Consider the following 17,641-nt stretch of genomic DNA (forward strand, 5'->3'; position numbering starts at 1 on the left):
CAGATGCTGGGAGTTTGTAATAAGAGAAATACAAGCAACATTTATCCAATCCCGGCTTGCCACATGGGAGCTTTCTCCAGGCACAAATTTACAAATAGACAGGTTGAAGGATTGCAGGAGACACTGAATAAAGATATGAAGTTACACAGAAAATGCACCAGCATGAAGCTAAAAAGTCAAGCCTCTTTCAACTCTGCTTTGGAGGCAATGTAACTGTCTCCAGCTAGTACTGCTGTCCTGCAACCTGCAAACATCTTGCCGTAAACCAGAAAAGCAATAATTAAATAAGAAGTTTGGGAGCATAATACTCCTTTGGATTCTGTTACAGCTGTCACTGCTCCTTCAGTTAAAGCAACACCAGCTGAAAATGCATAATAAAGCACTTAGATGAACAAATCACTAGCTGTGCTTTTTAAGAGGATTATTTATATCAAAAGTTGGATTAATGTATCCTCCAGGTTTAGGTTTGGTCCTGGCAGATGCAAATACACAATGAAAAGGCCATGATATGGAAAGTAAAGTGATGTCCTTAAAGATTTCACAGCTGATAGCAGAGTAAACCAAGCAGTTGTTCCACAGTGCCCTGACCCTGCTTTTCTGTGACTCACTAAGCTCTGCCCATCAAATTAGAAACTCTTCCTAAAGAAATGAGAGCAGCTTGTCTCCCTGGCAATTACAAGTGAGTTCTTAAGTCACAACTGAAACAGTTTTCTGTAACAAACCTGAAGTAGAAATTTGTTATACAACAGAACAGAGAAAATGGCAAATGGAGGCCCCGGTGTGAAGCCAGATCAAGCAGTACAAGAGGATGAATAGCACAGGATCTTTTTTATAAAGCTGCCTGAGATGGCAGACCCTAACTTAGGCAACCTGTTCTACTAAGATTTTATATAGTGTGTTTATATAAGTACAGATACATGCGTGTGCGTGTATGCATATATCTATACTTTAAGTAGAATTTCATCAGGATAATTTACCCTTGCTTTGCAAAGTTCAATGCCACAAAACAACCAATTTCTTCACCTTTGCTCCTACTGTTGCACCATACAATAACTTTATTTTTATCCAATTTTGGTTTGCAGTTAAATTCCAGCTTGGAATTATGTTTTCCGATTATTGTTTCTCACTCTATTTTTGAGCTTAGCACTTGCAAGAGCCCAAGCTCAGTAAAAATTATAGCAGTTTCTAGATGAAAGTGGCAGATAGAGCTGTTCCACAGTCAGAGTTACAACCCAGTTCCTTTTGTGAAGATTTCTTTTTTGCAAATAACAAGCTCTTACAAACCATTGTCCTTAATTCACTCAACTCACACTTCTCTCCCAACCAGCCTGGACGCCAGCCCGTGTGCCATGGGAGCTCACTGCATGGATGCCTTTCAGTCAGCTGTTCCCTAACCTGAGTTTGTGTGACCCAGGAGCCCAAAGTGACATCGCAGCAACACTTCTCTCAACAGCGACTGAGCCTGTTTAGAAAAGTACTGTGGTGACAAACAGCAGCTGTAACATTGCTGAATCTTTGATCTGTTTATTCCTAGCTTGCCTATCTTGTTATTAAGCTATATATTATACAGATTTTTCTTTCAAGCACTGTCTCTCGCATAACCAGCACTGGTGTAAATATAGAAAAGCGTAGTTTCCATGACAATACATTCCATAGTTACAGCCAGCAGCCACTATCATTAAAACATGAATCACAGTGCTACCTTAAGGTGTGAGCACACTACATCACTGGCCTTAGAAGCATTAATTTGGGATGGGGGTGGCATGGCAATGTTTTTAGGAGACACTACTATAAAATGCCTGGAATCTGTGCTATTAAACTATTTTGGCCCTTCTAATAGCCACCAATGTTAGCAATTTCAGTGATCAGTAATTCCCAATCTGTACCAATCATTAGCATTTCGAAGAGAAGGATGCATCACATCTGTACTTTTCAATGTTTTAAACACAATGTCCTGATTGAAAACCAAACTCAAGCACAGAAATGTGATTTCTGATAAATATGCATATGGCCTAATTAAAATCACCTGCATTTAGTTCCAAATTCTGATTTCAAAGAAGGGAAAGACAATCAGCCAGTTAACCTCTTGGATCATTCGGATCGTACTGCATTCAGCTGGCTCATGTTTTCAAAAGGGAAGACATATCTGTTCATTAAAATTCCCATTTCTTCCCCAGCTCCTGCCACTGTTGCAGATTTTCAACCAGAACAGGTTTCACCTGTGATTTCATTTCAGTGTTAAGATGCACCAAACAGCAAGCACCCAAGTATTTTGCAAGGCACGAAATTCATCCCTTCACACTTGAGCTAATCATTGCTTTCAAGTGAAAAACAGTTACCTGACACACAGTCATTTGGGAAAATCTCAGAAAAGGAAGATTTATGCCAGTGATAGATTTGAATAATAACTCATGTTGCAATTGGCCAAGACATTTATTTCCATTAAGTGAAAATCACATACAAAAAATGTCACAAGAAAACAATTGCCCAGAGATCTTTATCTTTTCTTTTTTTTACAACAGCACTCATCACACACACAAGTATATTGCCACTTGCCAGGAAAGGCATTTAAATCACAGTCATACTGCAGGAGCAAGGATTTGGAAAAATCTATGTCCACATTTTTTGTGCTAAGGAATATGCAGAAGAACACAAATTGTGGGTGTTACTCTATGAAGAGTCCATGGATCAGTTTTTTTGAGTCCTCCAGCCTTCTTCGGACTTGAGTGCATTGATCCGGCCACTTGCTCACAGCCAGTCTGATAAGACCCCTCTTGCTCTACCAGCCCCTCGGGAAGTTGCCAATATTTCAGCTCTAGGTTTTCGAAAGATACCTCTCTGCCTTTCATAGTGCACCATTCTGTGGAAATGGATGAATTAACTTGCAATTGAGTTGCATTTCAGGAAGTTTTATGCTCATGTTTGCATGATATTTCCTTGCTTAATGTGTATATATCTCCTCCTGTACTGGAGCTATTTCAAATAGTAATGCTTAGCTTTGGACCTGACATATCATGTGAGAAAAAAGATCAATATAAGAAAAAAAAAAAAAGACATGGAAAGGCATAAAGAAATTTTAGGTATCCACCTTTGACTATCTTATGATGCTTAATTTTTGGATTTCTTAATTTTCTGCTGTTTCTGTTGAGAAGATTGCTTAAGTTTTGGTTACTGTGGTATACGTTTATGTATTTCCCCTTGCCTGATTTCACTACTCAACTTTTTGTTCCATTGCTATACCATTAAAAATTCCATTAAGCCTTACAACATCCATTAGATATAAGAAAACCATGATGATCTATAAACTCTTGGCCAAGGTATGTGATTATTAACTTGCTTCTAATCTTATGTTAGAATTCAAAACCATCTTTGCTGTTCTCTGAAGTCCCTGAATACTAATCAAGACTCTTAAAAACAAAACCTGTCTGACAGTGATTAAAGAGAAGTTGTCTTCTCAAAGAATCAGATAAAAGAAAAAGCAAAAAGGCTTGTTGCACCATAGGCAGCACATACAAAGGGAACCAGAGAAAGTAAATATAAAACTTGAAAGATCCCCCATCAAAATAGAAATGATTGCACACAACTGTCTCACATGTTCCTTAAGAACAAAACAGTCTCACACCTCAGTCTAAACCAAAGTCTTTACAGCTATTCTATCTTTGGAGAGTCTCCACTTTGGGGGTTTCAAGGACCTCAGCTATGTCTACACTTTCTGTGAGCTGGTCATTTTAGGGTATACAATGGGACATGCACTTAATTTTGCTGTTTTTTCTCCATCAGTGAGTATCAGAATTCTGGGCTTAGTTTTCCTGAAAACCCATCACCCTCTGGAACAGTAATCATAGGGGTTTGGGTTGAAAGCAACTTTTAAAGGCCATGTAGTTCAACTCTCCTTCAACAAGCAGGGATGTTTTCAACTAGGTCAAGTGGCTCAAAGCCCTGTCCAACTTGACCCAGGATGTTTTCAACGACGGGACATCTACCACCTCTCTGGGCAACCTGTGCCTGCGTTTCACCACCCCATTGGAAAACAAAAATTCCTTATATCTAGTCTAAATATAGCCTCCTTTAGTTTCAAACCATTATCCCTTGTTCTATCACAACAGAACCTGAGAAGAACCTGTTCTCATATTTCATACAGGCCTCTTTAAGTACTGAAAAGCAGCAGCACAGAGCCTTCTCTTGTCCAGACTGAGCAATCCACACTCTCAGCCTTTCCTCATAGAAGAGACATCCCAACCCTCTGATCACTTTTGCACTTGCTCCAATGGGTCCATGCCTTTCCTTCACTGGGAATCCCAGAGCTGGATGCAGCACTCCAGGGGGAGTCTCACCACAGTGGAGTAGCTGGGGAGAATCACCTACCTCAACCTGCTGGTTACACTTCCCTCACTCCAGCCCAGGATATGGTTCCACCTTCTGGACTGTGAGCTCATATCGTTGAAGTCTTCCCAGGAAAGACCCCACAGCCACCAGATACCAGCTCAAGAGCTGCTAATTTGTGATCTTCCTAGACCTCATGCAAAACTGTGTTTGAATTGGTTCCAAGGGGTAATATGAGATTTAACTTTCACATGCACTTTTAGAAACAGAGATTAGACAACATTTTTTTTTGGTGTGTCCAAAGGCTCGAGGAGTAGACAAAGTCTGGGCTGGTCCTGCCATGAGGAGGAGATGAACTGGGCCACTGGGGTGGAGATGGAACAGAGAGCTCCAGAGACAGCTGTATAGAAACACATTTGCCACTTCAGTGAGATGTCATTGGGACTGCTGGGACCCACCTATTCCACTGTCATGAGCAGCATCTGCTCCATCTCACACAGTGGCTTGTGACAACTGATCTAATTTTCACAAATCTCTGTACGGAGACAAGGATGAGTTACCAGTTGGTTCCTGCCAACAGCAGACCCTGCTGGTTCACTTCACCTAGAGATGACAGGGACATGCGGATAGAAAGTTCTCCTCAAGTGCCTTTCAATCTGACCATGGAGGCAGAGAGAAAGACTGGATGCTCTGGAAAAAACCTATGCATCAAGAATTCACATGTGGTAGGCAGCTTGGAAAACATGACTCAATCTCCCCACCTGAAGATGGAATTAATGCCTTCTAATTAAATGCCCGTATCTCTAAGTATGCCATCCTATAACAGTGATTTTTAAGTTAATGGGAATGTTCTTACAGAAAGTACTCATGTTTGTAAGTGTTTACACATTATAAGGAGCCACATTCCCTGCATAGTTCTACATTTCTGACTAGTGAAAAACTGTCTGAATTATTTATGAAAATAATTTTGATCTGTTAAATCATTTACAAAGTCACCAACTGCATATAATTTTTTTAAGTAACTTCTCCAGCCAGGTATAAATTTAAAACAAAAATATGAGAGAGGGGAGAAAAAATATTCTAAATAAATATCAGCTTGAAAGAGAAAAGCAAGCATATTGCTGACAGTCCTCAACAGATCCAAAACAGCTCTGCTTATCTGAAGATTCATATTTATATCTTGTATTAGCATTTTTAAGGCTTTCTGTGACAAATTAAAGAGAAATAAAGGCTTGATCCTGCTGGCACAGAGTGAAAACATGCACACAGAATATTTAGAAAATATATGCCTTACTTTAATGCCATTATGTAGGCCACTATGTAGGCCTACTGATTCCTTTAAGTTTTTACAGTGTAATACACATGCACCTAAAAGAGCTTGAAATGCGAGTTTAGCAACCACATGCTAGAACTCACTAAGGACTAAGAGCTGCACTATTTACCCAGGCTGCTGGGACAAATGAGGGGTTAGTCTACAGAGAATTTTGTGTTGATATCCGGTTGCTTTCACTAAATTGGCCAGCTCTGCTTGTCAGCGTGTACTGAAGTTATTGCACCACACACATCTTTGCTTTATGCCTTGAATGGAGGCGTCAGCTTGGCCACAGACCTTTCCTTGCGGTCGCAAGCTCTGCACTCATGTCCTGTGTGCAAGAAGGACTCCCTCAGTAAGAAGCACAGGAATTTTCCATTTGTTTTCCTGCCTCCCCCTGAATCCATTCTACTTCCATTGATGAGAAGTTTTTTCTGGCCTTCCAATTTCATCTTTTTTGTTTATTCTGAATTTTGGCCCTGATGTCTCGACCAGCTTTCTCAAAATGTTGCAATGGAAGGAACAGTTAACTTCTATTCGTCCTCTCCATGTCACTCATGACTTTACAAATGAGTTATGCAGCCTCTCTAACTGGTCTCTTTTCCATTATGAAAAGTTGTAGCTTAATAGATCTCAGCCATCCTTATAAAAACAGCTTCTATATATCTGAAGACGATCATTGATTATCCCAACTTGTTCTACTTAATTATTTCAAACTTCACCATAGCTCATACACTATAAAACCCCTAATGCCCTTGGTGTTTTCCTCTAAAATCTCCCTGTCCCTCTCAAAGTGTGCTTCCCAATGGTGACACTGCCCAGCAAAACAATTCCTCCTCTCTCGCTTACAGTATTTCTCTAAATAAGGTCCAAGTTTTTTACATTAGCTTTGCAACAGCCTTTCATTTTTCCCTGAGACTCACTCTGGGATATATTTCTACACCATTACACTTTTTCCTGCTTTCTGGCTAATCAATATACATTTGGTATTCATGCAATTGGATATCCCTTACTACATGCAACACTTAATATTTGTACTTCATGTTATTGCTTTCAGGCCATTTATTTATTTTGAGCTTTACATATGACATCCCTCTGATAATTTCTGGTGTTCTGAAGGGTATGGACTTCAATAAAAAAGCACTTGGAAGCAATTCTTCCTGGGATTTAGACTAGCTGGGGTACAGAGTGTTGTAGCACCAAAAAGTTTCAAAGGGGAAATCCACTTTCAATAAAGGTTTCTGGTTTCTGAGGAGATACACGTACAACTTAAATCTCACCGCCTTTGGATCACACAGAATTAAAATGTTGGTGATCATTAATGGCCCACATAGATGCAAAGTTGATAGGGACCATACCCAGCTGATGGCAAGTAAAGAATCTACTTTCTAATAGTCATGTGTGAAATCCTTTCATGATCTAAATTTTAAAAAATCACCAAAAAACCCCCCACAAAATTGTAACCAAATTAATAACCCCAAAAAAACCCACAAGTAAAAACCCATTACTATTACCTTGACCATTTCCTGGAAGTATTTTGTAAGGCCCTGGATTAATTTTCAAATGTGGTTCCCATAACTGGCTTTTGGTGGAAAACCAGCACCTCTACGACCATCTCTTGTACTGAGACTTTCAGACTGCTGCTGGCAGCCTCAGAGAGGAACCACCAGAACCCAGCCTCTATTACTTGTGTCATATGGTACTACTATTTAGAGAGAAATAATAAGCATAAAGGAAAAGTGCTTGATGAAAGCAGAAGTAAAAATAAAATCGATGATACATCAGAATTCATGAGAAGGTCAGGCTATTTGACACTTTGGAGAAGTGAATTTTCCACATTAGTTGCATTTTGAAAGAAAATCTGTGATCCTGATTGAAAAATATCATTCAGCTGAGCTATAATTGCAGGCATAAATAAATACAAAATAAGTGGACCAGGCCTAAATCTAAGTCCTATCATTTAAAGTCTTACATTACTTGCTCCTTATTATAGTGTGCAAGATTTGCTCTGGCTAAGGGTGAAGGCACTCCGGCTGGGAGAAGCAGATACACATTTCATGCTAGAGTTGAACCCAGGCTGTCACTACACGTGCTAGAAACAGAAGAACACCTTTGGGTTCCTCTGTGAAATTTTACTCAGAAATTCTCCCTGACACATAGAGGAAGAGGTTCTGGTTACCAGATGTTTGAACTCTGACAATGTTTTTGGTTTTTTACTTTTTTTTTTCTGCATATAAATGTACCCAACTTGCCAGTTGACATTAAAAGTGAGCATTTTCTCAGCAGTCAGGAAGATTGTCAGTGATTTCCTTCAGATTCTTGTAACAGGAAATTCTGTTCTCATTTCTGGCAAATGCCACTATCCTCACAGCTTTTGGCATTTAATGGTTTTTCAGCTATGAAATTCCCATTCCGTAAAAAAACAACAACCCAAACCCAAGAAAAACTCACAAATAAGAAATACAGTTGTGGTTACAGCTAAATTCTACATCAAGCTTTCCACCAAAATTGTAGCAAAAACATCTATATGACATCATCTACTTTGGCGGGCTCTCTGCTGGCATTTCTAACCTCACCATGCTAAGGACAGACCGTGGATCTTGGACACAGTGGACACACAGGATCCCCTTAAGTGTATTTAGGGGTACAGAGGCTGCAGATCCCTCTACTAAATATATCCACCCCATATCTGGGAAACAACCACTGTCAACAAGGAAAAATCATCAATGCCCACCATTGCCTTTTTGTAGAGAGAGCTGCCCTTGACTCCAACCCAGAGGGGCCACCTGGCTGAAGAAAAAGATTTCTGAAAGACTTTTTCTTCTCTTAACAGTTCCTGTGTGTCTTTCTTGGTAACCTGACCAGTTCTTCACAGTAGGAAAAGAAAAGGTTACCTGGAGAAGGCTGTAAAGTTGTTGCTTTTGTGTGTGTGGCACAGACAGGAGCTTCTCTCTACCTCCATGGGCTGATGCCCATTCCCATGGCCTTAAATATGAGCTGTAAAGCCATGTGGCTCACAAAAAATCAGATGGAGGAGAAGCAAGTTTAACTCTGGGTTGCCTGGGAATCCTATCAATTCTCTCATTCATAGGAACCTCTGGACCAGGCACTCTCAGTCACAGAGCTCCCTTGGTGCTCACAGTTCTGGCTTGACCTGCTTTGCTGGGGGCACGTCCAGGGAGAAGCACAGGGCCAGTGACAACAATCCTTCCTAGTCAGCACAGACCACTGTCCCTTTACAGCACCTTTCTCTTTCTAGAATGCCTTTTAAAGCCAGGGCAGGGACTTTTCACCCTGACAGCACTGCCCAAACACTCTCTATCCCTGGGGCTAGAGAGTACAAACAGGGTCTGACACTGTTGGCCAAAGGGAACAGTTCTATAAATGGAAGACATTAAGGAAAAACACACCTCCAACTCTGTGTTGGTTGGGAATGCCTTCTACCTCCAATGGTCTACCACCCTGGGGAAGGGGAAAGGAAAGAACTTCCTAAAAAGATGTTATACAAAGGAAATGTGTCCTCCAAAGAGTCCATGGGAATAATAAGGCAAAATAAAGACAAACTTAAGAGAGTTATAGGAGGGCCCAGTGCACAGTCCTCTACAGATGACATTTTTAATGCCTCAGAGATGAGGAGCTAAGTGGAAAATCAATGCGCTTCTGAGGGAAAGGAGCCAACAGAGCTCAAACTGCTCCCAGTGACTGCAGGCCTATGAGAGCCTGCAGAACCCTCCTGAGCCAGCCCCCAGCTCTGTGTGGTGACTGAAGACCATCTCCTCATCCAGCACAGGTTGAAGGGGCTGCTGCCAGGCACAGCATGGCCCCAAGACCATGGTGCCACAGGCACATTCAGAAATGCCAACATGGAAGCGATGCTAACACAAAGGAACAGGCACAAGCTCAGCTTTGGCTGTGGAACAGGAACCTCCCTGTCCTACTCATAACTAAATTCACACCAGTCACCCAGGAAAGGAATGCAAAAGAGCCCAGGACCAGAGCTGTTTGACTCTTGCCTGGCTGAGAGCTGTTGTGAGTCAGCCAGACAGACGGACGGAGAGAACCATAATTCTCAGGATGGCAGCATCCTTGGTGCTGCCCCATCCAGGTGCGGGAATGAGCAGCTTTGGGGCAGTGGTAGCTTACCTGGGGAGAGCTGCCCTCCTGCTTCTGCTCAGTCTGCAATGCAGCTGACTTGTCTGGAGCAAGCTTCCAGGAAAAACAAAAAAAGCAGGCTGGGCAAAGTCTGCTCACAGGCTCTGCTGCAGCAGGAGCATCCATCTTAGATCCAGTGGAGGAGGAGAGCTTGGACAAGCTCCCTTTTTAAAGCAACAGTGCTCCCATTGAGCCTGGCAAGAAAGGGGAGTGCTATGCCCCCAGCAGTGGTTGTGCTGGATCTCTGCAGAGCACTTTATAGGCATTAGCTAATTGAGCTTTGCAAACACCCTTTCAGTAAATAAACATCACCTGTCAAGATTTACAGGTGCAGAAAATAAGCTGAGCTAATGTCACCTGCTGCAGAAGTAGACCATGATTTTAGGGTGCCAGGACCAAAAGTCTCTTGGTCTGATTTTGTTGGTGCATCTATAGGTTCCTCTGACTCTGGCAGCGCAGAACATCTGTATTCTGCTTGTAAATAAGAGTGAACATCTGCTTTTGAAAGCCAACCTCAGGGGTATTTCAAGTTGGAAATGCTATAAAACAAATCACCAATCCTTAGGATAATGGTGGCTTTTATGACTAAAGATATCTGAGAAGAAAAGTCTAGAGTCAGGTTTAATCAGATTTTGACTGTCTGCTTCTTTTCATGCATCTAGACAGGTTGTGGCTTCCCCATGGATTCCTCTGGACCTGCTGGCAGAGAGTCAGGGTCTGAAAAGGAAAATAAAACTTTCCTTGTCCAGGACCACTTAGTCTGCATGACCTGAAGGACAAGATGGGACACCTGGTCTGGATTCATCACCACCCTAAAATAACTGCCATTAGGAAAACAGAACAGTTGTCCTAAGTTTTTCCTTCTGTGGCCACTGGCGGCTCTATAAAATGGAGACAATAGGTAGGAAGCAGGGACACATGGGACATGCAACATGGCTGGGAGCTGGTATTAACAGAGTGGTACAAGAGGTTTGTTTGGATTGCTCTTTATTCTCTTCAGACCATATTTTTGTTCTATGGTGGACCCTTAATAAACATCACACTTTTAGCTCTTAGAGTGCTTGACTAAAGAGCTATAAAAGGTACCTCAGAGGCTGCCCCTCTGCCAGGTTGTTGATGCTGTAGCAGTACTCAACCCAGGCCCAGATTTTTAGTTAGATAGATGCATTCTGGTACCTCGTGGGATTTTCCCTTGTAGGCTGAACAAGTTTGAAATTAAAATTAAAAAACAGGGCAAGTAAGAACACCCACTAGGGCCTACTTGTGATTGTAGTACATAAATAGCTTTAAAAATCTCAGGTTTCTCTCATGCAGGGCTCCAAACTGGAGAATTCTCTTCCCTTACAGCAATAAGACAACAGCTGAAGCTCCTGTTGTCCTTCAAATTGTGCTTCAAGGTACATCCATGTATTCAGGCAGCCTGTTTTTTCCTCCAAACCTTCCAGATGTGTGAGAGCTACAAGCTGAGTATTCCCCAAAGGGACAGGCCTAAAGGAATTCAAAGTCCTTCGTTAGGCACTCTGTCAGTGCTGCAAGCATCGCTATTTAATTGATGTACTGTTTTTATTATAAGTGCCCTAAGGGAGTGTGCTGACCAAAGTGTCTTGTAAATTGAATAAATAAACAAATACATAAGCAAGCATCGCTGCCTTGACCAGCTCATGGTATGACAGGAAAGTCTGTGTGGTTTAATGTGGTTTTACACAACAACCCAGCTGTCTGGAATGGCTTGTTTGATCCTCACTAAACCTGGCAGGCTCTTCCAGCTCCTTCCTCTACCTCAGCAAAGACAGAGGATGCCTCTCTTACTTTTCAGATTTCTAAGGTCACTTTACTGATTAAATATGTCATTTTAAAAGCTTCCTGTAATGTGAAAACTGCCAATTTCCTTCCTTCGTCTGGAAAATGGGTGAATAATTTCATCATTTGCTGTTAAAATGAATGAAGTAGTATTCTTCTCCCATTCTTTCCCTTTCCCCTGTTGTTGACCTGCCCCACTTCACAGCTCTGCAAAGTCACGATCTCTTTTCATTCTTGTATATTGTTTAGACCAAAGTACTTCTCAAATATATCTTTTAACAAAACCTTAGAAAATATAGCTGTACCAGTCAGAGTCAGGATTACAGTGCAAATTAAAAAAAAAAAATAGGTGCCAGCTGGGGAGATAAACTAGCTTAAGAGAAAGGACAGCAAACAATATAGACATGGGAACCATTACCCAGTAAGGGCTGGCCACCCAAAGCCTTGCGCTGCTGCTTGAGCAGGTTTAACCACCTGTGCTCATTGCTGGGCTGCCTTGGTAAAAGCACTATCAGTGCCCCAGCTGGCTTGTGCACACCTACAAGAACTGAAGCCACATGCAGTCAGGTCTTCATGCTCATGAATGTTATGCATGTGAGATTTTTTGCAGCTGTGAGTCATCATCTTTGCCTACATTCATGTGCTCCTTTCCACTCTGGAAGGAAAGCACTTTCATTCACGAAAAGAAAAAATATAGCTTTCAAGACAGATCATGATGCAATCACACTCTTTTATAGTGTTCAGCTTCTCGTTATGAAATATGATTCCCCAGAGGCATGACTATAGAGTGTGGAAAAGTGAGTTAAAATGGAAAACAGGTTGTGCCAGCCACGCCTATAGGACTGACCAAATCACTTCCTCTGACTGTAGACTTCCCTCATGGAGCTGCTTAAAATTTTTAGGACAGTTATCTTAAATTGTCTTCACATTAAAATGCAGTAAGTGTTGTTAGGATGATCTTTAATATAGAGCTTAAAGAGACTGAAGAAATGAAGATGAACTGAACTTGAGACTGAACATAGCCCACATGTGTCCCAGAGCTCTGTCCTCTTTCCCCCTCAACCATGTTGCAAAATTATTTTGGGGCAGGGTGGGTGCCATAGTCAGGCTTTTATGTGAGCCAAGCAAAAAGAAAACAATGTGTCCTATTTCTCCCAAATATGTGAGGGCTCTGTTCTCCTTGGGGCAGATACTGGCCAAATGAAATTGAGATAAAATCAAAATCAGGAAAAATGTCAGAGAAGGGTTATTTCTGAGGGGACATTTGCAGAATCCTTCAATTTGGATATACTCCTAAAATTGTTTCAGAATAGGAAAATCAGGCAGGATGCCTGCTTTTCTGCCATGAGAAACTGGAAATGTTTGACCTTAACATTAGCTGTTAAATGACTTTCAAGGAGACTTTCCTAGGATAATCTACTTAGCCTTTAGCACTCATTTATCGCTTCATAGTGGAGATTAGTGTTGATTCTGAAGAACAGCATTACTTAGAGTATCAACTACGTTTTTTTCAGTTAAGTAAATTATTCCTTTATGGGAAAAATGAGAAAATTTTATGTCCTCTTTTCCTGTATTTAATGTATTGTTATGGAATAGGTGACCATGAAAGTCATTTAAGGAAAGATGGAAATTAAGCACTCTACAATTGAGGAAAAAATCACCAAAAGAACTGATGGACTTGTGGTCACCCAGAAGGTTCTTAAGATATTTCTGAATTATGGATATGATGGTCGTCACTTTTTGCTACCAGGTATTGGCCTAGACACTGGTTCTAGGTAGAAATCAAAGAATCCTGATAAATTCTTAATTAAATCAAGGTGAAACTCAGTGTCTGGACAATGAAAAAAGATTTTGGTTAAGTTTATGATTTCTAGACATGCTCTAGACGCTTACAAAAAATTTATGTCCAACTGCATCCAACTCCGGCCAAGAAATTCAGTATACTTCATAATGAAACCTCTTCAGGGCTCTTCCCCTGCAACTCACACAGACCACATCCACAGCATTTGATCTTCGGTTTCTGTGGGGATTGAAAGACATGGACCTAGCAAAGCCAGTTTATTACACTACTCACTCATATTATTTATAGTTCTCTAAGTTCCATGCTGAATTTTCCACTGGGATCCCTTTGCCCCTGTGTTCCCATAGTAATGCAATCTTTTTGGTTATCAGGTCCTTGTTACATTCTCTTGCGTTAGCAATGTCCTTGTTACATTCTCTCTCGTCAGAGCAGTTAGAGTGACCAGGCATGATGTCTTCACTGCTGTTCTTGCCTTGAGATTATCTCTCCCACAGCTTCCACTGTCCCAGGGCCAAGGGGTCAGCAGCACTATCCAGCTCAGCTTCTGTAGCTGTCTGATCTTCCACAGGTTTCCATGACACTAGAAATCCGTGTTTCGTCTGTGGGTGTATGGGGATCCTAAACATCCTGGGATTGTGCTGGACAACTCTGTAGTTTCCAGACTGTGCACTTTCTTCTCTAGCAACTTTTGTGTCATGGGATATGCCCCAGAATGTTTGTTTGGCTCCAAAAGCCAGTCAAAGAGTGAATTTACATTATGCAACATGTACAAAGGATGAGGCCCTTTCAATTAGCTGGGAAGCTAAACATATACATGGAGACACTGACACTGGATTTTTATCACAATGGGTCCTCATACATAAGAAGGAATTGCAATCAAATCCTAGGAGGCAGCTGAGAGGTGGCAACCAGAATCTCCAGGATTAGAGAATGGTGTTTATCACTAATCCTTTGCTCAAAATGACATAGGACTAAGGGTAATGGTTTTAAACTGAAGGAGCCATAGTTTAGGTTAGATGTAAAGAAGTAGATTTTTACAAGGAGAGTGGCACAGTTTGCTCAGAGAGATGGTAGATGCCCCATCCCTGGAAACATTCAAGATCAAGATGGAGAGGGCTCTGAATGAGTGGGTGTAGTCAGAGATGTCCCTGAACATTGCAGAAGGATTGGACTAGATGTCATTTAAAAATTCCTTCCAATCTATCCTATACTATAATTCTGTGATTCTCTGATTCTCTGACATTACTCTTGTCTTGTTCTGGGACATTCAAACACTAAGAGCCCTCTTCAGCAAAGGTAGTTTGCCAGAGTACCCTGTTGTGACTGCTTTCAGCCTGAAAACACTGAAGGGTCAGGTTGATTGACAAATTACCTTAATTTAGCAATTGATTTTGACTCAAATAAATTGCTCCCATATGTTTACTGTTAATCTATGGAAACTCCTCTTTTACTGGAAATGAAATTAAAATGTCTCACATTTTTCACAGGAAGAAAGCACAGACACAGTCAACCACATGCTCAACAGACATGTGATGTCACTTGACCATGAGTTCAAATAGGTAGAGGAATGTGCAGGACTGTGGTCTTTATCTTTTGTTATTATTATCTCTGTTGCAGTATTGTCATTTTAAAGATCTTTGTCCCCTCATAAATACCTCCCTCAGATTATTTCTGCCACTTCCTAACATATGAATTTTTCCTATATTTCTCAAAGGTTAATGTCCATGTACAAGCAACCAATGTTAGAATCTCAATCACAATTTTCTGTCTTTTATTTAGTGATTGCTGCAAATTAAATTTGTACTATACTGCGTGAGATGAAAATGCCACCCCCAAAGGCTTAGTAATCAAAGTCAGACCACTGAAAATTGTTCTGGAGAGTTGAAAAATATATATTTATCTATATATTAATTAAAATATAGGTAACTCATCTTCAGGTATTATTAAAAATTACAGTGTTTAAAAAAAGCAATTCATTCAGCTGTGAATATAAATTCTTGTTTTACTCTGAATGATTAACAGAAATAGTGAATTGCTGGAATTCTATTATTTTAATATGAAACCACTTTCGTGAATAAGATAAACTGCCAGCCACAACCAATAATTATACCTTTTTTCCTAAGGATATGCAACAGTGGTGTCTGTATTAGACTACTGCATTTTCAGCCATAGGAAGGAGCTAAAGTTACATAAATTTCCTGGAAGAGTACTTAGACAGCTGTTTACCTGAAATTGTGCTTGTTTCTGGCATCAGTCTGATATACAAGCTATTTTATAGTTGTGGCAGAGAAGTAATAAAGAAATTGCTGAACTATTAGTACACAATTTATGCTTGCCTGTGTACCTCACAAAAAGATGTTTTTGTATTTTTGACGAATATTGCTAGTGATAACACCAATATATGGCTTCAGTTTTACTTCCCTTGCTGCATCCTTATGTGCAACAACAGATTTAAACAATCTAGCACATGAGAATAAATATTAAAAGAAGAGGCATTTATGCAGCTCCTCAGAGTTTAACAATGCTTGTACAGTCAAATTCTCCGTGTACCAGGGACAAACACAGCTACACTTGGTTTTAATGGGAAATATTTGCATTAATATTCCACCTATCTATGCAGATTGAAATTAGGTGCTGTCTAACTTTAAAGGATGCTATTCTGTAAATTGGAGTTGTCAGGCTGAGCTAGGCTCATGCTGAAGAACTGACAAGAGCCAAAAGGTGAGAAACTGCCTCACCACCAAGGCAGAATGGCAAACCACAGCTGAACCTCCCTCTAACATCCATATGAGATTTCTGGCTACTGGTAAAAATTACTTTTCTAGGATAAACTGGTTGCCCCTAGGATTCCTCACCACTTCATGTCCTATATTTGGATAACAACCATCTGGGAAGTCTTTACATCTGTAAACCTGAACAGTCTTTAAATTAAGGGAACTATTTACAGGACTTGTGTAACTGAAGGTGATGGTGCAGTCACATGAGTATAGGTTGACATCCCGAGACTCCGTCAGCTGTTCCTTCCTGCCACCTGTACCTATCCCTCCATGTCCCAGGCAGTCTTCTCTTCCCTCTCTGCTGGCACATCCCATCTCTGCCAGAATATCATGAAGCTTGTGTCAGATCTTGGCACAGGAACATAAAGAGGAGAAGCTGAACAGGATTCAGGAGCCGTGGGAGAATTATATCTACTACTGTGGCTGCTGATCCATTATGAGTATCACAGCCAGAAACTCCCATCTGGAGTCTCCCACCAACTGCTCTTGGGCAGGTTTTGATGCAGTGGTATCAACAAGTTGAAACTTCGCCCTAGAGAGGAGTTTAAGCAGAAGTGGAAACTCCACCCATAATCAGTCCCTCTTATTTGAGATCTCAGGATGCACATGGATCATATTTTAAAGCATTTCTGTGCAATTAGGCGGGTTAGAAACATCCTCTAAGGAGGGCTATATTAGAAACATCCAAAGGAGGGTTGATTTTAAATTCTGCTAGTCTGTTCTACTGAAAAACCTGAAAAATATCTTGCGACAGAGGAACATAATGATGAACTGACCGTTCCTGATACTAGATATTTCTGTAGAGGTTTCTTACAGCTCTCTTGAACAAAGCAATATATTGCCATTTTTTCAGTACAGACACATTTCTCATCTGACAGTTCTAAGAATGTTTCTTTTTTTGTACAGAAAGGAAGATAGAAGACTAGGATGTTTTTACTTGGAGCAAGGAATGTTCTATGCCATGCATTATTTAATGAGGAAAAATGTAGATCACAGAATCTCAGGATAATTCATGTTGGAAGGGAACTCAGGCAGCCCTTGGTCCAAACTTCCCCTTAAAGCAGGATCAACTATGAAGGCAGAGAGGTTGCTCAGGGCTTTTTTCAGTTAAGTCCAGAAAGATTCAAAGGATGGAGACTGCACTGCATCTCTGGGAAACCTGGCCCACTGTTGGGCTGTTGCAGAATGAACCATGTGTCCTTATGTCCATTCTGAACCTCTCTCATTTCAATCTACGACAATTTCCCCTCATTCTTCCACCATTTGCCATTCAGGTCAGTGATTATTTGCTCTTGAAGCCATTCCTTCCTAAAGGCTGAATGAAGATTGGTCTTTGTCCCCCCTCAAAGGGAAAGTGCTCCAGCTCTGACATCTCAGTGGGCATCTCCTAAACTTGCTCGTATTTAATAAACATCTGCTTTGTACTGGAAGATGCCTGGGGTTTAACAAGCTTTGAGAAGAGGAAAGTAATCACTT

The 17,641-nt window shown here is 40.9% G+C and overlaps 1 protein-coding gene across 1 annotated transcript in view; it reads right to left on the reverse strand.

Moving 5' to 3' along the window:
• The window catches only part of DLG2 (discs large MAGUK scaffold protein 2), a 911,187-nt gene that overhangs the window by 636,458 nt on the left and 257,088 nt on the right, over positions 1 to 17,641 (reverse strand). The gene's annotated exons all lie outside the window — the stretch shown is intronic.

Source organism: Geospiza fortis, unplaced genomic scaffold, assembly GCF_000277835.1.
Source record: "Geospiza fortis unplaced genomic scaffold, GeoFor_1.0 scaffold16, whole genome shotgun sequence".
Classification (NCBI taxonomy): Eukaryota; Metazoa; Chordata; class Aves; order Passeriformes; family Thraupidae; genus Geospiza; species Geospiza fortis.